Source organism: Pelodiscus sinensis, chromosome 3 (genome assembly GCF_052426305.1).
Source record: "Pelodiscus sinensis isolate ZL-2025 chromosome 3, ASM5242630v1, whole genome shotgun sequence".
In the NCBI taxonomy this organism is placed as follows: Eukaryota; Metazoa; Chordata; order Testudines; family Trionychidae; genus Pelodiscus; species Pelodiscus sinensis.
Window position 1 is genome coordinate 163,742,383 of NC_143054.1, and position 25,752 is coordinate 163,768,134.

The following is a 25,752-nucleotide window of genomic DNA, read 5'->3' on the forward strand; positions in this document are numbered from 1 at the left end:
CCCACGGTTGAGAACCACTCTATAGGATTGAGTTTCACATGCTTGCTTCATGCTACCTCATTCCTGTAGCAGCCTTATTGTTTTCTTCTTCCATGTCTTAAAAAGTTCCTTAAAGAATTCCAGGTAAAATAGCAATTCTCTGTTAAAGCTCAGGCAATTTGACTTTAAGACCTTTAGGGTCAAGACCTTATTTGTGTTTGTCACAGTGAATTTATAATGTAGAAGCATTGACCTGTGTAAGTAAAAATCATAATGCCACTGTGCCTTGGAGCTGGAGAACATCAAGTGGTCAACTGCATCTCTAACTGTAATTTTCCATTTTTTCCACTGTTTGCAAGTCAGAAAACATTTTCCCCATAATATCTTGGTGTGTGTATGTGTTTATTCCCAGTGTCTTTCCCATTCCACCCAGATTTCCCTCATTTCTAGTAAAGTGAGGTCATTAGAAACCTCTGTTTGTGATAAAACAGTCATTTCCATGGCAGTAGACGATGATGTCATCAATGGAGGATTATGTCTTTCCTATGTGTGTTAGCAATTTAAAAAATATAGTTTGTAAGATAAAGTTTGTGTTTACCAAGCTTTTAAACATAGTCCACATGAGGCTGGAAAACTATTGCTTAATTCTCAAGAGAGTTCACATAGGGTAATGGAATAAATGAATTAGGAAGCCTTTTGATTCTGGCAAATGATAAGTTGCATTTTTTTAAAAAGGAAAAGAAAATCAGTCACTCTGTCTTGCTCCTCACATGGTGAGAAAGCACATTTATGTCTGACACAGCACAGTACATTATCCCATATACTCCGTTACACAGAACCACTTCTGTAATATCTCAGTTTAGAATATCGCATTTTTTCAGTCAGTCTGTTGTTGTTTTTCCTTTAATGAAGTTAATGCTAAACAAATATATTGTGAAATATCCTGCTTTACCTCCAGAAATGTAAAACATTCCAGCACACTTATTACTCTTTTCATCTCTATTTCATTGGTGCCCTATTTGTCAACTATCAGTATCTCAATCTCTTTTATGTCTTTAACCTTGTGAGGTATATGTTTTGTGCTAGCTTGATCACAGCAGAGGCTGTTTTCTTCAATCTAATATTGAAAGTAAATTAGCTAACTGAAAATCCATGTTAAATGTCACAACTACTGCTATCGCTGTAGATGAAAACCATGCACTTGCAATTGTGGGTTTGAGGTAAAATGTATTTCTTTGCTAAAATAATGCAACAATCTGCATAGGTGACGAGATTTGACTGCAAAAGTTGTGGAATTCAATTTGAGGTTTTATAAAAAATATACTGAGTTTTGGTACTGGAAATGGAATAAGAGTGGCTCTTTCATTACAATAAGTGATTTTCCACTTTATGTATTCTCACCTTCTTATACACATCCAACCTGATTGAATTAGCTCTGATGCAACACTCTCATATCTGTAACCCTATTTGCTTTTCTTTTTCTTTCACTTCATGCATCTGATGAAGTGAGCTGCTGCTCATGAAAGCTTGTGCCATAATAAAAAAAGGGGTAGTCTTTAAGGTGCCACCAGACTCCTTAATTTATTACTTATACATTTTAATTATAGTTAATTCCACACAAAAAAACCCTGAACTTTCATTGTCACTTTATAAATAACTTGGATTGGTAACTTTGAATGTGTGTGGGGGGAGAACACCTTATAATGCCCATTTGCACAAAAGGGGCTTGGAGTCATTAAACTGAAATAAAGGCATGCTTACAGCTGCATTAATATTAGGGATGTTAAAAATTGTGTAATAGGGTAATTATGTAACTGATAGAGGTAGCAATGGGTCGGGGGAGGTGGCACTGCAGGAACCGATATGCGCAGGGAGCCTGCTTGAAAGCCGGCTCGCCACGTGTTTTGGCTCCATTCTATCCTCCTTACTCTCTGCACTGCTGCTTCTCTATCAGAGGCAGTAGCGGTCAGGGGGGAGGTGGATCTGGGGCTCGTGGGCTTTTAAGCTAGCTGCTCCCGAGCACTGGCTCCTGCTCCACCTGCCCTTGCTGCCTCTGTTACAGAGGCAGCAAAAGAGGCAGGGGGGTGGGAATGCATATAGTTGACAAGATTAACCAATAAGCCCAGGATTATCAGTTAATCGTGTAATCATCTTCTACACAATGACATCCCTAGCTTTTGCCTGCCTGGCTCCCAAGGAGTAGACTTCACTGTCCTGCTGCAGTGAAGCTGCCTCCCTGGGAGGCTGAGTGTAACCAACACCATTAGCTGATAAGCATCCACTTATCGGTTAAATGGTTAGTTGTGTACGTTATACTATCCCTAATTAAGACTAATGATGATGGGCTCAACCATTCCACTCTCTCTCAAATCAATGGAAACAGAATTGGGCCTTTCCGTATGCATGATGGGAATGTGGTAGTCAACGAATAGAATACTTATAGCAGATTGCATGTAGATGTTATAGAGATATTAAGATTTACAACAACTTATAAATCAGTATTTTTGATGAAAATGGAAAGTGATACAGGAAGACCAAAATATCAGGATCCCTCAAAATAATTTTCTCTCAAACAACTTTGTTTCTTTTTCTTGGTTAACAGCCTCACACATTAAGAATGTTTCAATTCATTTCTAGAGATGTTTGAGTGCAAATGAATAATGGTTTAACCGATAAGCATCCACAATGGTGTTAGTTACACTCAGTAAATCTGCCTTCCTGAGAGTTGGGTGGGCAAGGGCTGCTGTGACAACAAAGCCTCCTCCCTGGGAGCAGAGCCAGGTGGGCAAGGTCAGTGAAGCTTCCTCCCTAGGAGCCAGCCCGACTGGGGCTAGCAGCCCTGCTCCCGAAGAGGCTTTACTTCAGGCTCAGCAGTATACTGGTAACCGTGTAACTGCTAAGATTTTCACCGGTTGCACAGTTAACCTATTACACAATTTTTAACATCCATATTCTTTTCTGCTGCTTGAAACATACCATTCGAACACAATAGGTGAGGGGTGGACAAGACAGCCTCCGCAGGTTGGATCCGGCCCGTGGCTATCCTGCTGCTCCCCTGTCCTCAGGCCAATTGAGGCATGCAAAGTCTCCTGCCACCACCAGGGGCATGTGGCACCTAGAGGTAACCACCAGCTGTTCAAAATGGGGCAAAGACTTCATATACTCCCCTAGCCCAGCCAGGCCAACCATGCCATGATGTGGGTGCTCCAGCCCAGCTGGGGTGGAGCAGCTCCCCATTCACCTGTGGTGTGGTGCAGTGGACCCATCCCTGTCAGAGCAGCCCACTGTGCCACCGGGGGGGGGGGGGTGCTCCAGCCCAGTTGTAGCAGCCCCCATTCGTGGTGAGCGCTCAGTCTGGCCAGAGCAGCCTTCCACACCCTTTCCTGTCCCCATTTAAGTGGTTAACTAGTTAAACATAACATTTAATTGGTTAACTGATTAAATGGGATTTTACATTCCTATTGACTAGGCAACAAAATGGCAGATAAAATTCAGTGTTAAGTGCAAATGAATGAAAATTGTAAAAAATAATCCCAACTCTCTCCGTCTCTTTTTATATATATATATATATATATATATATATATATATATATATATATATAATGTCCAGTTCTGCTTGCCTCATCTCAAAACGATTATAGTAGAACTGAAAATATTTCAGAGAAGGGCAACAAAGATGAACCAGGGCATGGAACAGCTCCACAGGAGAAGAGACTAATAAGATAAGGGTTGTTCATCTAAGAAAATAAATGACTAAGGCAGCAGTTCCCAACTTTTCGCAGATGGGGACCCATTTTGACAATTCAGGAAGACTTGGTGACCCAAGGCAATTCAAAAACGGTGAGGAGGGAGGGCAGAGCCACCTGGGGAGACACTTGGCGACCCTTTTGAAATGTAATGGCAACCCATATTTGGGTCCCAACCCATAGGTTGGGAAACCCTGGACTAAGGGAAGGGGGTATAGTAGAGGTCTATAAAATCATCAGTGGAGGGCAAAAATGAATAAAGAGCTGTTATTTATCCTTTTCCCCAATATAGAAACTAGGGAGTTACCTAATGTAATTAATAGGCGGCAGAAGTACAAACAGAAGAAAGTACTTTTTCTCACACTGCATAATTTAGCTGTGAAACTTACTGGCAAGGGATGTTTTGATGGCCAAAAATATAAGTGGTTCAAAAAGAACTGGATAAATTCAGGGAGGATAGCTCCATTGATGGCTGTTAGCCAAGCTGGTCAGAGGGGTGACCCCAAAGTCAGGGTAACCCTGAACCTTTGATCACCTGAAACTAGGAGCGTGAGATGGCTGTATCATTTCATATTTGCCATGTTCTGTATACTATGCCTGAAGCCTCGATATTGGCCAATGTGAAAGACGGGGTAATGGACAAGATAGATCATTGTCTGACTCAGTATGGCAGCTCTGATGTTCAGTTATTTACATCAAATGATTTTAACTTGGTCTTGGCAGCTTCAGATGTATACTGTACTCTGAACCCCCTAGAAGATTTTTGCTTCACTCCCAATTGTTCAAAATTAACAGTATGCTATATTGTCAACATACGCACCAGGTACAAAGTAGCACACAAATATCTACATCGTGACATTTACTGTTGTTTAGCAATGTTTTTTGATTCTTTCTTAGGCTATTGTTTAAATGAGTAGATTTCCTAGGCCTTCGCCCTTTGTCTCTAGAAGCGCTTGTATTGCTGCCGCATTGTTCATAGATTAAAGGGGAAATTTTCTATGGTAGCCCCTTCTTAAAATGTCCATAGGACATTGCTGGCTCAATGAAGACCTCTTTTATTTGAGATATAGCACTAAACACTGAGAACATTTTCTTTTTCTTTTTATAAGATGCGGAACATTATGGTGAATAGTTCCCTTCCGTCTTGTTTATAAATGACTTATTGTATCTACCAGTAATAGAAATAATTATCTTCCTAAATGAATCTATGGACATAAGTATCTTTGCTAACATTTTGTGCATTTTAGTAGTCATAACAGTAAGGAGCTACTGACACAAATAAAAAACTACAGTACAAAAAATCTTACAGAATTGATTGTAACAAATATGTGTAAAAACATTCTGGACAGGCATATATGTGGTATTGCCCTTAGGAATTGTCTGAGCTGTTCTTGCTATAGCAGAAGTTTACTAGCGAGGAATTAAAAAGAAAAAGAAGGGGGAGAGCTCTAATTGTTAGTGCTCAATCCCCGCACTGTCACACGCAGTAAGCTTTTTCAATGTGATGTCCACTGTATCCATCCTAGTCTAATATACGATGTATTATGTGCACAGACAGAAATAGAACAGGATCCTTTACCAGTTTGTTGCTTAAACAAACGGGTGAGGATATTTTACAGAATAAAGTGATCTTTGTGGAAGCTAATTGTGAAAAAAAATATTATTATGCCAGAGTAGGTTGGTTCTGTGTCCTCAGATGCATCCTTCTGCTTTTAGTCTTCCTTTTCATTGTCATCTATGAATCTGGATCTGTCCTTTAATGCTTGTTAGCATGTCCCTCTCTAGAACAGTAGCACTCAATTTATGTCTAGGGTTGCCAACTTTCTAATTGCACAAAACCAAACACCCTTGCCCTGCACCTTCCCTGAGGCCCCACCCCTGCTCAATCCATCCCTCCACCCCCTGATCATTTGCTTTTCACCTCCTCACTCACTCTTACCTGATTGGAGCAGGGCGATGGGATGTGGAAGAGGGTGAGGGCTCTGGCTGGGAATGCAAACTCTGGGGTGGTGGCAGGGATGAGGTTTTGGGGTGCAGGAGGAGCTCAAAGTTGGGGCCTACTAGGGTGTGGGAGGGGATGTGAAGTGTGAGCTCTGGTAGAGAGTTTGGTTATGGGAGGAGGCTTAGGGCTGGAACAGGAGGTTGGCATACAGGCTCATGAATTTAGGGTGTAGGAGGGGGTTCCAACCTGGGGCAGGCAGTTGTGGTGCAGGAGAGCCAATGGGAGCTGCAGAGCCAGTGCTTGGAGTGGGGACAGCATGTGAAGCCCCTATGGTTACCCCAGCACCTAGGAGCCAGTCATGCTGACCATTTCTGGGAACCATGCGGAGCCACGGCATGCAGGAGCCTGCCCTAGAGTGCTGCACTGCTGACTAGGCTGTTAGTGCCACAGTCAGTGGTGCTAACAGGAGCCACTAATGTTCCTTTTCGACCCAGCTTTCCAGATAAAAACCAGACACTTGGCAACCCTACTTATTTACCATTGTGAGCCACATATCCAGCTCTCTATATATTATGTAGGCTGCAGCCACACAATATTTATACTAGGCTGGCTACAGCTGTGCGCTGATTGGGCTGCAGCTGCAGGCAGCCAACGGATTGAAAATCACTGGTCTAGCGTCTATATCTGTGCATCAAAATAGCTTATTCTTTATTCATACCAAAAAATAGTTCTTCTGCAGCTTAAGTATTAGGAGCCTGTACTCTTAATGCTGAAAGTCTCACTTTTGCTTTTCTGTAAGAACCATGGCATGTCTATGGGTACATCTAGACTACAGAAGTTTTGTCGACAGATACTGATAGTCGACGGCTGTAAACCTCATTGTACAAGGAATAACGCCTTTTGTCGACAGAGTTCTGTCGACAGAAGGCATTATTGCATCTACACTGTCATGTTGACAAAGCAGGAATATGTATTCCATGGGAAGGTGCCAGGGTTGGTATTAGTGTGGTATGTCCTGTGGCAACAAACCCCGTTGCCAGCTTTGTCCACATATTCACTCTGCTGATACCATTATTGAACCTAACCAAGTGAGTTATAAGATTAAGAATACATATTCCTGCGCATCCAGAAATATAATTTATGCTATCATGTGCCGAAAGTGTCGGTCTGCTTTGTACATTGGACAAATGTCTCAGACACTTCGCCAAAGGATCAATGCCCACAAAACAGATATTAGACAGGATCACAAAGAAAAAACAGTTTCTTGCCATTTCAACCAGAAAGGACACTGTCTCAATGACTTAATTACCTTCATCCTGCTTCAGAAGCCTTTTAAATCTGCACTTGAAAGGGAATCCTCTGAACTGTCATTCATGCTAAAATTCGACACTCTACGCGTGGGTCTCAACAAAGACCCCAGTTATCTTACCCATTACAAAGATAGCTTCCCCAATTATCACCTCTAATACCATTAGCTCACAGACATTTATCTTTCCCCCTGCATCCCCCTTCTATTCTGAAATTTGATTTGTCCTTTTCATGTGTGTTCTTTTTCTTAATTGTATCCTTTGGTATATATGGCTGTGACTATTTTCTTCCACTATTTGATCTGAGGAAGTGGGTCTGGCCCACGAAAGCTCATCATCTAATAAACCATCTTGTTAGTCTTTAAAGTGCTACATAGTCCTGTATTTTGACTCTGAAGACCGAATGTCCACCTCGGTAACTAAAAGGAGTACAAGTGTGTGATGTTTTTAACTAACATTGTCAATCAATTTTTATTTAATATTTTATATGTAACTCATTACCTCTCTTTTATTATACCTTCTTTCCCTTTCTGGCTTCAGTCCATATGTTTCTCCTTATCTTTTCTATAGTACATCATTGTTTATCATTTCCTGAGTTGCCTTTAGAGTCACTTTGCTCTTCTCTCTCTCCACTTCTTATCTTTTTCTGTTTCTGTATTGTGTTTTCTACCTCATCCTATATATTTTGTAATTTTTGCTCTGACCCTCCACCAAAATGTCTTTCATTCTCTCATTACAGCATTTTCCTTCCTATCCTCTTCCCTGTCCATACTTACATATGTACATAGGCCTTCATAGTTTTACCACATACCTACTAGGTGAGGGACTAAAACCTAATAGTCCAAGATTGACATGAAAGAGAGGGAGAGATGGAATGGATTGCACTGTCTAGGATCAATGTCCATGCAAGAAGCCAAGATTTTTTGAACCCTGAGCTACAGAGAGAAATGAGAGCCGGCTTCCTACTTCCCAGAACAACAGCAGTACATTCCTTCATTGTTGCTCATAGATTTCTCAAACAGCAGCTGTAGAATGAAATTGACCTATTTCTTTTCATTTGCACTGCCACAGACACAGAATCTAGCTGAGTTTTCTTTCTGCTATAACTTGGAAAAAGCCTGGGCACTAGCTGAGCTCTCTGTCAGCAGATTTCAGAAGGCAGCCATTGCATTGATTTGTTCTCCTTTCATATTTAGAGGGTTACTTTTGGCATCTTCATTTCTAAAGACTAGAAATTAAATCTGTTTTAATAAAAGCTTATATAATTCAAAAATTAAAGGTGTTCACCTATGAAATCTTCCTACTTGTCACATCTGATGAGTAGATTTTTATCTCACCAACAAAATATGCCATTAGGTATGTTCTGGAGTGTAGAATGAAACTATTGCAAAGCCCTATACATTCAGAGACCATCTTTAATAATTCTTTTGTTCTGCAGAGATCACTTTTCTAAATGGATTTGTAATCATATTACAGGTTGAATCTCTTTAATCCAGCATTCTCTGGTCCAGCAACATCTGTGGTCCAGCATGATTTTAGTTAGTCAGTTGTCTGCTTATTATGACCAAGTTCTCACAGTTCCATAAAGTTTGTTTACAGCCAGTAGACCTGGCTTTCTATGCTGTTATTTATCTGTAAATTACCTTAAATGTCCTTTAAGGGCAGGTCTACACTTTGGAGCTATTTTGAAATAACTCCCCTTATTTCAAAATAACAAGCAGAGCATCCACACTACCTAGCCTGTTATTTTGCAATAAGGGACTGGTTATTTTGAAATAATAATTCCTGCTTGTAAAGAGGAAAAAGCTTAATTTAAAATAGTTATTTTGGGAGTTATTATTTTGAAATAACTTATTTCTGAATAATCTGATAGTGTAGACATAGCCTAAGAGACCAGCAAGCAGTGGAAGTCCTGGTAATACTGCTAAGTGTAAGTAAGTCTAAGTTTTTTGTTGTTGATTGGGTTGTTTTTTGTTTTGTTTTGTTGGTTGGGTTCGGTTTTGGTTTTTTTCCTAGTGCCAATACAGTAAAACTGTGTAACAACACTAACACATTGTTATGAAGAAAGCTGATAAGTCTTGGCTAGGAATAAGCTTATATAGTGTATCAGCACAGTCATACATTATTAAGCAGCATTGAAAACACTATTCCATGTATTCACCTCAGTGAAATAAAAATAGACCCACTCACTACAATATTGACCTTCTGTGGTTTGGCAAATTCTCTGGTTCAGCACCAGTCAGGTCCTGAGAGCATGGGACTAAAGAGGTTCAACCTGTATCAGTCAGAGATGGGTTTATTTTAAAATAATAATTCTTATTTAGCAAACGTCTTGGAACTTTGATACACTACACTTGTATTGTACTGGTGGCATGTTGGCTGAGTGAAGCTTAGACTGAAGATTGTTCTTGTGGATGTGGATTCTTTAAGAAGGATTTTACAGTTGAACATTAATAAGGCAAACTGTGTGGAAGATGTAGCTATTACATTATATACAGGCAATCCTTAGATTATGACATACTTGGTTCCTAAAGATTGCATCATAAGTCAAAACATCATAACTCAGAACCACAATCCACCTAGGGTTGCCAGATACTTTCACAAAAAATACCAAACATGTTGGGGAAAAAATTGATTGAGCAAAAAAAAACCTGGGGGACCAAAGTTATTGAGAAAAAAAACCAACCGCACAAAAAAACCCTAGTCACTGCACCCTTTAAATCCCTCTGCCCCTGCCAGACGCAGCCGGGAAAAAATGTTCCAAGCTGCCTTCCATCCGAGAAAAACAGAAGATACCAGACATTTTACATGTTTGGTATTTCTGGATTTTTTTTTTACCGGACAGAGGCCGCAAAAAGAGTTGCCAGATGTCCGGTTTTGAACCGGACAGTCCAGTATTTGAGCTTTCTGTTCGGGAAACAAATTGAGAAAATATAAATGTCTGGTATTTTCTAATAAGATGTAATGTAGATTGTGATGTAATGTCAAGTGTGTCCGGTATTTTTGTTGAAACCATCTGGCAACTCTAGCCACAAATACCGGACTGTCCAGGCCAATACCGGACACCTGGCAACCCTAAATCCACTCCATTTCAGGACTGGTAGGAATAAAGTCAAAAGCAACATCGTAAGTGAAATGAGTGTCAATTCAGAAATGGTGTAAATGCTGTTCATTGTAAGTCAAACGCTGTAAAGTCCAGGACTGCCTGTATTGAGTTCCAGCCCTGATTTTAGGGAGCTTGAGGGTAGAAGCTGGGGTAATGCACCTCACATTCCATTGTCACCATAAAATATTTAATTGCACACACAACTATATTAGTTTCCCCTTTAGTAAATTACAATGCTATAATCTATTTTGGGAATATTCAGATTTCCGAAATTCAGATGGCATGTGAGTATTGACAAATTACACTTCACAATATGTCTGTGTGGTAGATAGGTACTTGTTTTATAATAACGAAACCAATGTGCAGGGCATTTCAGTGACTTAGCCAAGTCATGAAGCATGGCAATAGCAAGAGAGGACTAGAATCCACTAGACCACTTTGTTTCCAATTTAAGGATTATCATTCAGTACCTTCTCACAATATTATAGAATGGTTTTATGTCCACATATGTCTTGCCTACACTGATCAGTCCTCAAGGGCACAAAAGTCAGTTTTGGGGTGGGCTATGAAGATTTGTATTTAAATAACTGATATTTTGTCATGGTATAATGGTCTTCTGAATGTGTAGGCAGTATTCTTCAATACTGGGCAAACTGAAGAAATCTAAAAAGTGTTCCTTGTTAACATTGCAATCAGATCTCCTGAGAAACACACAATTGCTGTTCCAAAAATAATGTAATCGAGAGAGACATCAAGAAAGAACAACGTGGGAGGGAAATAAAGTTAGAGAGTTGTAATTTTGAAAATTTCCATAGTCTTTTTAAATACAGGGCAGATGTTCGGTAAGAATGATGGAATGTTTTCTGAGTCATAAATGTTTGAGGATAGATACATATTATATTTTTAATTTCCTTACAGCCTTGATTTTGTAGCAGTTACACATTCCATAGAATATGACATCATCAATGCTGTGCCCACCTATTTCAAAAATTTAAACTGCTAGAGATGTCAGGAAAGAGGCACTCCAGTGAGTCTTCACAGTTTGTGTATACATTGGCTTCTTTGCCAAGTGCTGTTTTTGGCGGTGGAAACTGGCAGTCTGCAAACAGCCATCAGAAAACTAAAATTGATTGAAATTTATCTGGATTTTTTTCTATTTTTCAACCAAGTTATTTAGTGGTCAAAATCTTTAGAACATTTGAAATTTTGACCAGAAAAATGTTGATGGGAAAATTCTAACACTCTTCGATTAATTGTTTCTGTATTTTCCAACCAGCTATAATAGTTCCACTAATCCCCCAAGCCATTCTTTCCACATATCACGGAGGTGCAGTTTCATTAAAATGGATTAGAATAGAAGTAGATCATAGAAATCAGATATTGAAAAGAATCACAGTATTCTTCTTCGAGTGGCCCCGTGGATGCTCCACTCTAGGTGTCGGGTCCGTCCCGGCGCCACTGATCGGGAGATTTTATAGCCATACCGGGCCGTACCGCGCATGCTCCCTGCGCCGCTGGTCATTCGCGTCCTTTCTAACGTGCACGGTTCGCCCCCCCCCCCCCCCCCCCCGCCAGTTCCTCTCAACCGTCCTCGGTTGCTGACGGGAGCTGGCGATCTCTCTTCGGTCGCTTACCATTTCTCTGTGGAAAAAAAAACTCGTGTAAATAATTAAATTTTAGTGTTAGTTATTAGCCTTTGTTTAATTAGTCTTCAAAAAAAAAAAGAAAAGAAGATCATTTTAGTCACGCGCTGAAGCGATTTTCCTGTCAGTTTCACCGCCATGTCCGGATCACCCAGCTTTAAGCAGTGTGTTCAGTGTAAAGATGCAATGCCCGCTTCTGACGGGCATGCACTCTGCATTCGTTGCCTGGGGGAGTCTCATGTCACTAGCAAATGTGCCCACTGCTGTAAACTAACACTGAGGGCAAGAAGAGACAGAGACCTACGCCTGAAACTCCTGCTATGTGATAAGTCTCTTCAGCCATCACACACTCTACAGCAGGAGTCCCCTCAACCCCCGAAAAGAAGGGCATTATCCCCTGCGGCAGTGGGAGCAAAGAAGAAAAAAGCCTCCCCTGCCCTCTCCCTGCCAGCGGTTCCTCTGCCTCCGATAAATCAGGGAGACCGGGGATCGGAAAATAGCCGGTCGGCGGCTAAGTCAATTTCACGGCCTCGATCTTCTAAGTCTGGCAAGCAACGCACGGCATCTGCCCCACCGCCAGCCTCCCCTCTCCATAGGGAGCATAAGCAGGCTTCGACCTCTTCGGGAAGCAAGCGGCCCCAGCTAACAGCGCCGACGGAGAAGGCACCGTCCCTGGAACAATGGGACATGCAGGGATCGGCACCGGAGTCGGCAGTCCAGGCGGTCACTGAGACGGTGCCGCTTACAGCTTCACAAGACCGGGTGCCATCCGCACCAGACAGGAGACTGCACTGGGAGAGCCCTGCACTGCAAAGCATGGACCCAGCACCAACAATGCAGCTGGCACCAGCAGCTATCAGCTGTTCCGCAGCACACCCGGTGCCACGGGAATTACCCGGCTCGGCACCGAGAGCGTTCTCGCACTCTACTCAGCAGTCTACATCAAGACTGCAAACAGGCTCTCCCTCCTCCCATGAGTCAGACTCTCCATCTGTGAAAGATCTATCGTAGCAAAGCAGGGGACTCTTCAATTGTAAATGGGCACTTATGATCAGTCCCTACAAAAGCATCTAGGAAGTCGATCCCTAGGGATCATTCACTGTCTCCTTCTCCTGTGCCTTCAACAGACCCTTCCCCACCCCATTATCCAGTATCGGGAAGGGGACCTTACTGTCTGAGGCATAGGTCTTCACGTTCCCCGTGACAAAGATCTTGCCATTTTTACAGATACACATCTCGCTCTCTGAGTTACTCCCCTCCAAGATCTCACCATACTAGACATGGCAGTAGATACACTTCCAGAAGGTCATCTCCTGATTCTGACTATCATTATCACAGGAGTTATTACATGGGGAGGCAGGGCAGATCACCGTTCCATTCTTATTCGTGTTGCTGCCACCAGTCATCTTACAGATGCTGCTCGCCACTCATCTCTGACCACCAACTGCTGCAGTCACCCGGACCTCCTCCTAGTGCCCCTTCAGTTTCGATCCTGTCGGAACCTGAAGAGGGTCAAATCTCGGACACGGATGAGCGGACGCCACAAGCTTCCCCACAGGATGCCCAGTCGTCTTCTCCCGATGATGCAGTTTTTGCAACGGACTCCTCACCACCAGATGACACCCGAGAATTTCAAGACCTCTTTAAGAGGGTGGCACAATCACAGGAGGTTCAGTTAGCGGAGGAGAAAGCAAAGCAGTATAAGTTACTAAAGAACTTGCACCCTAGACAGCAATCTAAGGAGGCTCTCCCGCTGGACGAGGCGATCCTGGAGCCAGCCACAGAAGTTTGGAATACGTCGACTTCCACTACTCCATCATGTAAGCGAGCCGAGAAGAGATACTTTATATCTTCAAAGGGTGCTGAGTTCCTTTTTACTCACCCTCAACCAAACTCGGTGGTGGTGGATGCAGCTCTACAAAGAGCAAAGAATCCGCAAGTAAGGAATTCAGCAGCAGACAAGGACGCAAAGAGACTGGACATATTCGGAAGGAAAATATACTCCTCTTCAACACTTCTCCTCCGTATCGCAAATTATGCAGTGTTACTTTCTAATCATAGTTTAGACAACATTGCAAAATTATCGGACAAGATACTTCTCCGATCTATACTGCAGGATGGCTATGCATGTGCCAGAGCAGGTTTTCAAATTGCCATGGATGTGGCAGACACAGCGGCTCGAACAGTTGCAACAGCAGTTTCCATCAGAAGAGCTTCATGGCTTGCGACAGCTGCTGTACCGAAAGAGTTGCAATCCAAGGTCGAGGATCTTCCATTCGACAGGATTAAGTTGTTTGCGGAGAAAATGGACGAGGTGCTCCACGCAGTCAAAGATTCCCGGGCCACCTTACATACCCTTGGGATGTACGTTCTACTTTTCCGCCATAAGCATTATTTCCCATTCCAAAGATGTTACGAGTACCAATTTCGCAGACAGCAAAACCGTCCATATGATCAAAACCGGTCCAAGCAGAAGACACAGCACAGACGCCCTCAGATATGTAGGGCGAATAACACAGTGACACCCAAGCAGCAGGTTTGACTTCCAGGTCGAGGGCACACCGAACATTCCTGTTCTAGTCAGAGACACCAATCCCATTTTCAAACATCGGCTCCGACCCTACTACCATCAATGGGTTGCCATATCATCGGACAGATGGGTTTTGGAAGTGATAAAATCCGGACTCACCATCCCATTCACATCCCTTCTCCCCACCACCCTTTTCAGGGACCCTTCTCACGAGGCCCTCTTACAACAGGAGGTCTATCGCCTGTTAGAAATCGAAGCGATAGAAAGGGTCCCAAACTGCTTCAGGGGAAAAGGGTTTTATTCGAGGTACTTCCTAACTCAAAAGAAAACGGGGTTGGAGACCCATACTCGATCTACGAGGGTTAAACTGTTATCTGCGGAAGCAGTGATTCAAAATGGTGACTCTGACTACGATCATTCCTTCTCTCAACACTGACGACTGGTTCGCGGCCCTCGACCTCCAGGATGCCTACTTTCACCTTGCGCACAGACGATTTCTGTGATTTGTTATAAGCAATGAGCACTTTCAGTATTGTGTCCTTCCGTTTGGGCTGGCTTCGGCTCCAAGAGTCTTTTCAAAGACCCTCGCCGTTGTTGCCGCCCACTTTCGTCATCTCGGAGTCATCATATTCCCTTATCTGGACGACTGTCTCATAAAACTTTTCCGTTAAAAGCATTTCCGGAAAATCATGCCAGTGTAGACGTAGCCACAGGGAGTAGCAAGATCATGCTCCGTATGTGCCGAAGTGGTACGATACTGGAATTGGTGCATATAAAACAACATAATCATAACAGCGTCATACTTACCTGGCGTAGCCAATGTCATTGCTGATTTCCTCAGCAGACACTTCCCCACGGACCACGGGTGGGAGGTGAGGCTGGATGTACTTCAGAGAATCTTCCGCAGATGGGGAACGCCCCGGTAGATCTCTTTGCGACATCTGTCAACAAAAAGTGTCGCCTTTTTTGCTCTAAAGCAGGCATCGGCAAAGGATTTCTTGGCGATGCATTCCTGATCAATTGGAAAAAGTCGCTACTGTACACTTTTCCGCCAACAGTCCTCATTTCCAGAATACTAGAGAAAATCAGGACGGAGAGGGCAACAGTAATTTTAATAGCACCAGCTTGGTCAAGGCAAGCATGGTATCCGTTCTTACACAAGATGTCACTTGGACCACCATGGCCTCTGCCCTTGTACCGAGATCTCCTCTCTCAAGACCAGGGATCTCTCCTTCACCCCAAAGTAGAAGCATTGCACTTGACAGTGTGGCTCCTGACTGGCTTCGACTAGATGAAAAGCTTTGTTCAGATCAGGTCAGGTCCATATTGACACATAGTAGAAAGACGTCTACGCGAAATACTTACCTGGCTAAATGGCGCAGATATTCCTACTGGTGCCTCCAGAATAACGTTTAACTGTTGCCTTCTCCTCCACACCAAATTATCGAATACATTCTTCACCTGCGAAACTTGAAGCTTTCTCTAGCATCCCTCAGAGTTCACTTGGCAGCCATCAGTGCCTTCCATTACCAGATACAGGGTTTTTCGGTGTTCTCTCACCCGACGACGAGACGATTCCTCAAAGGCCTGACCAATATAAGCCCACCTCGAAGGCCACCTCCACCGTAGTGGAACCTCGCCCTGGTACTCGATACAATTATGTATTCTCCATTTGAGCCTGTAGCATCTGTACCCTTACAGATGTTAATCATGAAGACCATGTTCTTGCTCGCAATTACATCAGCACATAGAGTTAGCGAGCTAGGGGCGATAATGACAAATCCTCCTTTTACTTCTTTTTCAAAGGACTTGGTGATGTTATGATTACACCCAGCGTTCATACCCAAGGTCTCTTCATCATTTCATATCAATGAACCGATCATCCTTCCTTCCTTTTACCCTAAGCCGCATGCCTCAACAAAGGAGGCCCTGCTGCATACGCTGGACGTTAGGCGCGCTCTTTCCTTTTACATAGACAGAACCCGCCAGTGGAGACAAACAGATAGACTTCTGATATCAACGGCTCACCGATCTAAGGGTGCTGCACTCTCCACTCAGCGCATTGCCAAGCTTATCACCTTATGCATTACCACATGCCATTCCATTCGGGGTAGACCCTTGTCTTCTCAGCCATGAGCGCACTCGACCAGAGCAGTGGCGACATCTATCGCCTTCGCCAGAGGAGTTCCAAGCAGATATTTGCAGGGCAGCCACGTGGGCTTCCAGCTCTACATTTATGAGACATTATGCTATAGTGCAATAATGGGCGGCGGATCATGCAGTGGCTTCTGCAGTCCTTTCTAAAGTAAAACCTAATTAACCCAGAGCACTCCTTGTTCCAACTACTGCTATACAGTCACCTAGAGTGGAGCTCCCACGGGGCCACTCGAAGAAGAAGAGGAAGTTACTCACCTTGTGTAGTAACGATGGTTCTTCGAGATGTGCCCCATGGGTGCTCCACGTCCCGCCCTCCTCCCCGCTCTGGTGTTGTTTTCTCTCTTTCTCATTTCAGAGACTGAGCGGTGAGAGGAACTGGCGGAGGGGGAGGGGGTCGAACCGCGCACGTTAGAAAGGGCGCGAATGACCAGCGGCGCAGGGAGCATGCGCGGTCCGGCCCGATATAGCTATGAAATCTCCCGATCAGTGGCGCCAGGACGGACCCGACACCTAGAGTGGAGCACCCACGGGGCACATCTCGAAGAACCATCGTTACTACAGAAGGCTTCAATATCTGAGATATAGGTGAGAGGATTATTCTAGGAGGGGTGGGTGAGATTCTGTGGGTCAGACTAGATGATCATAATGTTCCCTTCTGACCTTAAAGTCTATGAGTCTATGAGTAACTTCCTCTTTTGTGTAGATCCCAGCTAATGCAGGATTTCTTCCTCCCGCATAATCTCTAGTATTTTTACTAACTCAATTTTAAATGACTCAAATGATGGAATTTTTTCCGTCACTTTTCAACTGTGCTGTGCCCCATTAGGTGCTTAGCCTAATGGAGTTCAGCGGTTCTGGGAGCTGGATAGGCACTAGCTACATTATCTCTAAATCCACACTGGACTCCCCAATATTGGGGAATTCCAAGCATAGGAGAGAGAGCAAATTTTTTCCTTTTTGCATGGAAAGAGTGACTCATGGGTTCCATCTTATGTACTTTATTAATTCCCTTTTGCATTAGGGATGTAAATGGTTAGCCGGTTAACTGGTGGGGCTGGAGCAGCTCCCCTCCCATCCTGGGAAGGGGGGTGCTCCAGCCTCGCAGAGCCCACTGCAGGCAGAGGCTGCCATGCTGGCCACAGCAGGTTACACGCTGGCTCTCTTGGAACAAGGCCAACAGGGAATGCCAGCCCCACTCCCAGGGAGCTGCCTGCACAGCTTGCCAGCCCTGCTCCCAGGGAGGCTTTGCTGTGGGCTCTGCAGTATAAAGCTTATTTAAGTATAAGTTTTATACTGCAGAGCACACAGCGCGTGTAACCGCTAGGATTTTTAGTGGTCACACAATTACATTTTAAACCCCTATTTAGCATGAAGCATTTCTGCCTTTTTCTGTTGTTATCTATTATCTATATTGAGGTAGCACCTCGATACCAAGTTCCCATTGTCTTAGGCATTGTACAAATGTATAATAAAGTGATATGGCAGTCCTTGCCTCAGTATGCCTACATACTAAGTATAAAACCACAAATAGTAAATAATTACGACAAGCAGAAAGGGAATCACAATGAAGAAATGAGAATAATGTTTGGCAAACTAAGCAGGCATCACAGCATGCCAGATAACTAACTATGTCAAATTCTGCTCTCACTTTTGTTGTTCAAGAAGAATGTTTGGATTTTTGGCTTATTGTGTAATTAGTGTTTACTTTATATGATGTCCACTTAGATACATAAAGATTCTCTTGTTTCCCTGTAAATTGTCTGTTAGGAATACCCTGTTCCTAGTACATTTAAACTACAGAGCCACAGCACGGGTAGCTCCTGGATCAGCGCGAGCTGAGACAGAGCACCTTGCCTTATCGAATAATCATGTAGTCAATAAAAGTTGTATTGACTACATGATTCGTCAGTTACCCACCTCTTAACATCCTTATTACAAAACTAGTACGCTATATACCAGTGGTCACCATCTTACCATTCAATCACAATCAGCTGGTTGATCCTGGGGCTGTCTCCCAGTTCATTGTGACCCACAGGCTGCCTGCCTGCCCTGGCCCCATGCTAGCGCACTGTTTCCTGAGGACAGGCTTGTGTGTGTGGAGGGGCTGGCGGGGGGCATGAGTCTCTGCACACTGCTCCTGGCTGCAAGCACCACCCCATTGGCCAGGAATGGAGAACTGTAGCCAATGGAAGCTGAGGGGGTGGTGCCAGCAGAGAGAGGCCATGTGTCTCCCCCACTTCGGGGGGCAGAGAGGTTCATTGGTCCCTTCTGGGAATGCCATGGGGCTGAGGCAGGCAAGGAGCCTGCCTCAGCCTCACTGCGCTACCAAACAAGAGATGCCAGCAATAAGTGCTGCCTTGCAGGAAACTGCATACCAACACCCAATCCCACTCCTCAACCTCTCTCTGGGTATGTCTACACTACCCTCCTAATTCTAACTAGGAGGGTAATGTAGGCATACCGCACTTGCAAATGAAGCCCGGGATTTGAATTTCCCGGGCTTTATTTGCATAAGCCGGGCGCCGCCATTTTTAAATCCTGGCTAGTTCGAACCCCATTCCACGAGGAGTACAGCTAGTTCAGATTAGAAGCCTAATCCGAACTAGCTACTCTGTGCCGCGTGTAGCCGCGCGGCACGGGGTTCGAACTAGCCGGGATTTAAAAATGGCGGTGCCCGGCTTATGCAAATGAAACCCGGGAAATTCAAATCCCGGGCTTCATTTGCAAGTGCGGTATGCCTACATTACCCTGCTAGTTCGAACTAGTGAGTTAGTGTAGACATACCCTCTCAGAGCCAATATCCCATACCCCAATCCTTGCCCAAATTCCTTCCCAGAATCAGCACCCCATACCTTCTCCTACACCCCTGTAGTTCTGCAACCCCCTGCCTGAGCCTGACTCCCTCTTAGAGCCATCATACCATATCTCCTCCTCTACCCCCAACCTCAGTCCTGAGCCTCTCTGAGCCAGGCCCCCATATCCCATCCTGACCCCCAACACTCTGCCCCAGTCTGACCTCCCTCCCAGAGCCAGCACCCATATCTCCTCCTGCATTCCCAACTCTCTCCTGCACTCAAGCCACATCCTTGAGTCCCCTCCAGAACCAGCACCCCATACCTTCTGCTCCCTGAACCCCTTGCTGCATCCAAAGCCCCAACCTGAAGGCCCTTTCCAAAGCTAGTACCCCATACCTCCTCCTGTACCCTGACCCGTGCCCCAGCTCTGAACCTCCTCTCAGAACCAACTCTCCCAACCCCCATGCTCCAGTCTGGTAAAAGTGAGAGGGAGTGGTAACATAGAATGAGTGAGGCAGGGCTTTGGAGAAGAGGCAGGGTAGATAATTGGGTTAACCTTAAATTCAGAAACTGATCATGGGTATAAAAAGGTTAGAGACTACTGCTATGTATTGTAGTTGTTTGATAATACTTAATATGTAGCACTTACATTATTTTATACATTAAGGGTATGTCTACACTACAAAGTTAATTCGAACTAACAGACGTTAGTTCGAATTAACTTTGATAGGCGCTACACATGCAAACCGCTAGTTCAAACTTAATTTGAACTAGCGGTGCGCTTAATTCGAACTAGGTAAACCTCATTCCACGAGGACTAACGCCTAGTTCGAATTAACTAGTTCGAATTAAGGGCTGTGTAGCCACTTAATTCAAACTAGTGGGAGGCTAGCCCTCCCCAGCTTTCCCTGGTGGCCACTCTGGGCACCACCAGGGAAACTCTTCTGCCCCCCTCCCGGCCCCGGAGCCCTTAAAGGGGCACAGGCTGGCTACGGTGCCCGTGCCAGGTGCAAGCCTGCCAGCACCCAGCCAGCAGACCCTGCACCTGGCACGGCTCGAGCCGGCCACCCGCTGCCACCCAGCCCTCCGCCTCTTCCCGGGACCAGGCTGGCGGCTCCCGGGAGCCTGCCCAGGTCCGCAAGAGGCAGGCGCCCACCTGTTCTAGTGCAGACATCGTGGACCTCATCCACGACCTCTGCACTAGACACAGGAAAGTGGCCGACTATGGCTGGAGAGCTGCCAGCCTGGCCACCCAGGAGCAGGTTTGCATGAAAATCAAGGTGGTCCAGTGAGACCCCCGACCCTGAGCCATGAGCTTAGAATGGCCGTCCTGGGTCAGACCAAAGGTCCATCTAGCCCAGTAACCTGTCTGTCGACAGCAGCCAACACTAGGTACCCTGGAGGTGATGGACCGAAGACAATGACCAAGCCATTTGTCTCGTGCCATCCACCTCCAGCCTTCCACAAACAGAGGCCAGGGACACCATTCCTACCCCCTGGCTAATACCACTCCATGCACCCAACCTCCATGACTTGATCTCACTTCCCTTTAAACTCTGTTATAGTTCTAGCCTTCACAGCCTCCTGCAGCAACGAGTTCCATTCATTTCATTTGGTGTTCTATTATGGGAACTAATGAAGGACTTTTCTTTATGCACCCTCTCCACACCACTCATGCTTTTATAGGCCTCTATCATATCCCCCCTTCATCTCCTCTTTTCTAAGCTGAAAAGTCCCAGTCTCTTTAGCCTCTCTTCATATGGGACCTGTTCCAAACCCCTGATCATTGTAGTTGCCCTCCCTTCTCCCACCCTCTCTCTTCCCCTCTCCCACCTTCTTTTCCCAGTCTCCCCGAGTTTTGTTCAATAAAGAGAGTTTCTATTTTTGAACACACGTGTACTTTATTTTGTACATCAGGAAGGGGGGCTAGGGATGGGTAAGTGGAAGGAAGTGAGGGAGGAATGGGGTACGAGCCCCCGATGGGGAGGACTGGACTGGCTCTGCGGGCTCCTCGGGGTGGAAACTCTCCTGAAGCCCCTTGATTGACCCCCCCTCCGGATGGCAGCCTGCGGCAAGTGCAGCTGGGCTGATGGCCGAGTGCTGTGATGTGCCGAGTGTGGGCACTCAGGGCACTCCAAGCCAGGACTGCTTTGCAAGCGGGGAACCCCTGAGAACTGTCTGTCCATGGTGGGGGTCGGGTCCCTTTAAGCACAGCCCTCGGCTAGCCTGAGGCAGCAGCTCCACACTCTAAGTCCTAATCTGATGCCCTGCCAGCACTGCTTCCGGCCATCCTTAACCTCAGTTCAGGGTCCACTCAGTGTGGACATGCTAGTTCGAATTAGCAAAACGCTATTTCGAACTACTTTTTAAGTCTAGATACGCTAATTCGAATTAGCTTAGTTCGAATTAACTAATTCGAACTAAGTTAGTTTGAATTAGCACTGTAGTGTAGACATACCCATAAAGCCCTGAGCAGACATTAGCAAACTAATTGTCTAGCTTTTCTTAGAAATAAAAATTTACAGCTTGATTAATTTATAAACTGATTTATGCATGCACAGCTTCAATTCCTCCCCTCAGCCTAGTTTGTCCATCTTTGGCAATGGTCTCATCACTCCTTGGATGGGAGGTCTTCACAGGAAATCTAGATCCAATGGAAAGTGGCATTAATGATTCAGCAGGTAGAAAGTTTCCCTTTGAGCAAGTGTTGAATGAGTGCCCCCAGCAAGGTATTGAAGGGCTTATTGCTGTTTACCATCTTTCATGACATGTTTTTTTTTTTTGAAACATTCTAACCATTCATACCCTTTAAGGATCCTCATGGGACTTTATATAATAGAGAAGAGCACCAATTTATATACTTTCTACTAGGGATGTAATAGTGTAGTCAGTTAACCAATTAACCAACAAGTAAAAGCTTATAAGTTAATAATATAGACGCATTTCTATCCCCTCCACCCCCAGTAAATTTTTTAGCAGGCTGGCTAGCAGCTCGGGTCAGTCCTGGCTCACACCGGGTGTGGGACCTACCCCCGCTGTGGCTCTGCATTTAAAGTGTATTAGGAGCCGGGCGGGCGGCAGCCCAACTCAGTTCTAGCTTACGCTGGGTCCGGGAGCTCAGGCCCTGTCCCCCTGCAGGCAGGCTGCTGCCACCTTGCACTGTTGCCTCTTTATCAGAGGCAGCAGCACAGGGCAACAAGCAGCTAGTCCGCAAGAGGAGCTGGTTTTTAAAATGGCTCCCCTCACAGACTAGCTCCCACCTGGCACCCCATGCTGCTGCTGGTCCCGCCCCCAGGAACTCAGGAATAGTCAACTAACCGATAAAAATTAATGAGGTTACTCAACTATTCAATTAACCGATATTTAACATCCCTACTCTCTACCTAACTAAATCTAAATCCTCTGAAGTTTCCACTGAATTTGGTATTTTTCACTTCTTGTCCAATATTATGTTATTCTGGTACAAAGTTAAACACCTGCTGCAGCGTGTCCAAAAACAGATTGTATTTCAGCGATAAGTTAACTGATTCCTCTAGTTGTTGCATGTGAAGCATTTTGGGATCATTAAACACAATTTGAAAAACACACATGTTATGTATTGTATTGAATGGGGAAATAATTCAAAACTGGTCAGTGTTATGCACAACCATGCAAGGTTTCAGTGTGTAGTTTGTGTGCAATAGATCACATTTATTCTTCATACAGTTGAGCAGCAATTGGCAAAGATGTAGACCGTTCAGTTTTCCACTCAAATCCATTTGCTATCTAGTTTAATGTTTTCAAGTTATGTCAAAAGTTGTAAATTGCATTACTAAACTTCATATATAACCATTCTGAAAGTTGGTGTGACAGTTTTTCTAATTAACATGTTTAGCCTAGTTTTTTACTAACAGTAGCTGTTTCATTATTTTTAAGGTATTATGAGTACTCTTTGTGGTACCATCAATAACTCAAGAACTCATATGGTTCCTTAATCATACAGATTACTCATCATTGCCTTTTCATAACAGAAGCCTGAATTGCATGTTAAGATTGTTTGATGAAGATCAAAATCTAGTAATCACTTCTTATTGCAGAATTAAATGACAAGATAATAGTATTACGTTAGAACAGTGTTTCTTTTGATTGAATATCTGTTTCAGTAAAAGGAAAACCTCCAACTTTATCTGTCTGTAAATCAGTACTTTGAATGTGTTTAATAATAGGATTTGAAGTGGAGAAGAGTACTAAATGATTAAAGATCATTCTTTGAAGCCAAATAAGTTTTTACAGCAAATTAGTTTGAACTGGCTGAATGTTTGCCTTATATTTTGGACTATTTGTAAAATTGCATAATTGTGTAACCCTAGATGCCTATATACAAATGCAAGAAGTATGGGTAATAAGCAGGAAGAACTGGAATTGCTAATCAATAAATACAACTATGATATCATTGGTATTACAGAAACCTGGTGGGATGGGACGCATGATTGGAATGTTGGTATGGAAGGGTACGGCTTGCTCAGGAAGGACAGACAGGGAGAAAAGGGAGGAGGGGTTGCCTTGTATATTAAAAATGTACACACTTGGACTGAAGTGGAGATAAACGTAGGAGATAGCTGTGTAGAGAGTCTCTGGGTTAAGCTAAAAGGGGTAAAAAACGAGGGTGATATCATGCTAGGAGTCTACTACAGGCCACCTAGCCAGGTGGAAGAGGTGGATGAGGCCTTTTTTAAACAATTAACAAAACTATCCAAAGCCCAAGATTTGGTGGTGATGGGGGACTTCAACTATCCAGGCATATGTTGGGAAACTAACACAGCGGGGGCACAGGCTATCCAATAAGTTTCTGGACTGCATTGGAGACAACTTTCTGTTTCAGAAGGTTGAAAAAGCTACCAGAGGAGAAGCTGTTCTGGATTTGGTTTTAACAAATAGGGAGGAACTAGTTGAGAACTTGAAAGTGGAAGACAGTATAGGGGACAGTGATCATGAAATAATAGAGTTCATGATCTTAAGGAAAGGTAGAAGGGAGACCAGCACAATTGAGGTAATGGATTTCAGGAAGGCAGATTTTGATAAGCTCAGAGAACTTGTAGGTAAGGTCCCATGGGAAGCAAGACTGAAGGGAAAAACAACTGAGGAGAGTTGGAAGTATTTCAAAGGGACGTTGTTAAGGGCCCAAAAGCAAACAATTCCGCTGTGTAGGAAAGATAGAAAATATGGCAAAAGACCAGCTTGGCTTAACAAGGAGATCTTGCATGATCTCAAAATAAAAAAGGAGTCATATAAAAAATGGAAACTAGGACAACTAACAAAGGATGAATATAGGCAAGCAACACGGGAATGCAGGGGCAAGATTAGAAAGGCAAAGGCACAAAATGAGATCAAACTAGCTACAGGCATAAAGGGAAACAAGAAGACCTTTTATAAATACCTTAGAAGCAAGAGGAAGACCAAGAACAGGGTAGGCCCACTGCTCAGTGAGGAGGGAGAAGCCGTAACAGGAAACTTGGAAATGGCAGAGATGCTCAATGACTTCTTTGTTTCGGTCTTCACCGAGAAGTCTAATGTAGTGGATGTGCCTAATGTAGTGAATACAAGCAGAGAGAGGGTAAGTTTAGAAGATAGGATACACAAAGAACAAGTTAAAAATCACTTAGGAAAGTTAGATGTCAGCAAGTCACCAGGTCCTGATGAAATGCATCCCAGGATACTCAAGGAGCTGATAGAGGAGGTATCTGAGCCTTTAGCAATGATCTTTGAAAAATCATGCCAGACAGGGGAGATTCCAGAAGACTGGAAAAGGGCAAATATTGTGCCCATCTATAAAAAGGGGAATAAGAACGACCCAGGAAACTATAGACCGGTCAGTTTAACGTCTGTCCCAGGGAAGATAATGGAGCAGGTAATTAAGGAAATCATATGCAAACACTTGAAAGGTAATAAAGTGATAGGGAATAGCCAGCATGAGTTTGTGAAGAACAAGTCATGCCGAACTAATCTGATAGCTTTCTTTAATAGGATAACGAGCCTTGTGGATAAGGGAGAAGCGGTGGATGTCATATACCTAGACTTTAGTAAGGCATTTGATACGGTCTCGCATGATATTCCTATTGATAAACTAGGCAAATATAACTTAGATAGGGCCACGATAAGGTGGGTGCATAATTGGCTGGATAACCGTAGTCAGAGAGTTGTTGTTAACGGTGCTAAATCCTGCTGGAAAGGGATGACAAGTGGAGTTCCGCAAGGGTCTGTTTTAGGACCCGTACTGTTCAATATCTTCATCAATGATGTAGATATTGGGATAGAGAGTACGCTTATTAAGTTTGCAGATGATACCAAACTGGGTGGGGTTGCAACTTCTTTGGAGGATAGGGACATAATTCAAAATGACCTTAGCAAGTTAGAGAAATGGTCAGAGGTAAACAGGATGAGGTTTAATAAAGAGAAATGCAAAGTGCTCCACTTAGGAAGGAACAATCAGTTCCATACATACAAGATGGGAAGCGACTGTCTAGGAAGGAGCATGGTGGAAAGGGATCTAGGGGTCATTGTGGACCAC

At 44.1% G+C, this 25,752-nt stretch overlaps 1 protein-coding gene across 4 annotated transcripts in view; it reads left to right on the top strand.

Annotated features, from left to right (window-relative positions):
* The window catches only part of RBKS (ribokinase), a 135,338-nt gene that overhangs the window by 19,902 nt on the left and 89,684 nt on the right, over window positions 1–25,752 (top strand). The gene's annotated exons all lie outside the window — the stretch shown is intronic.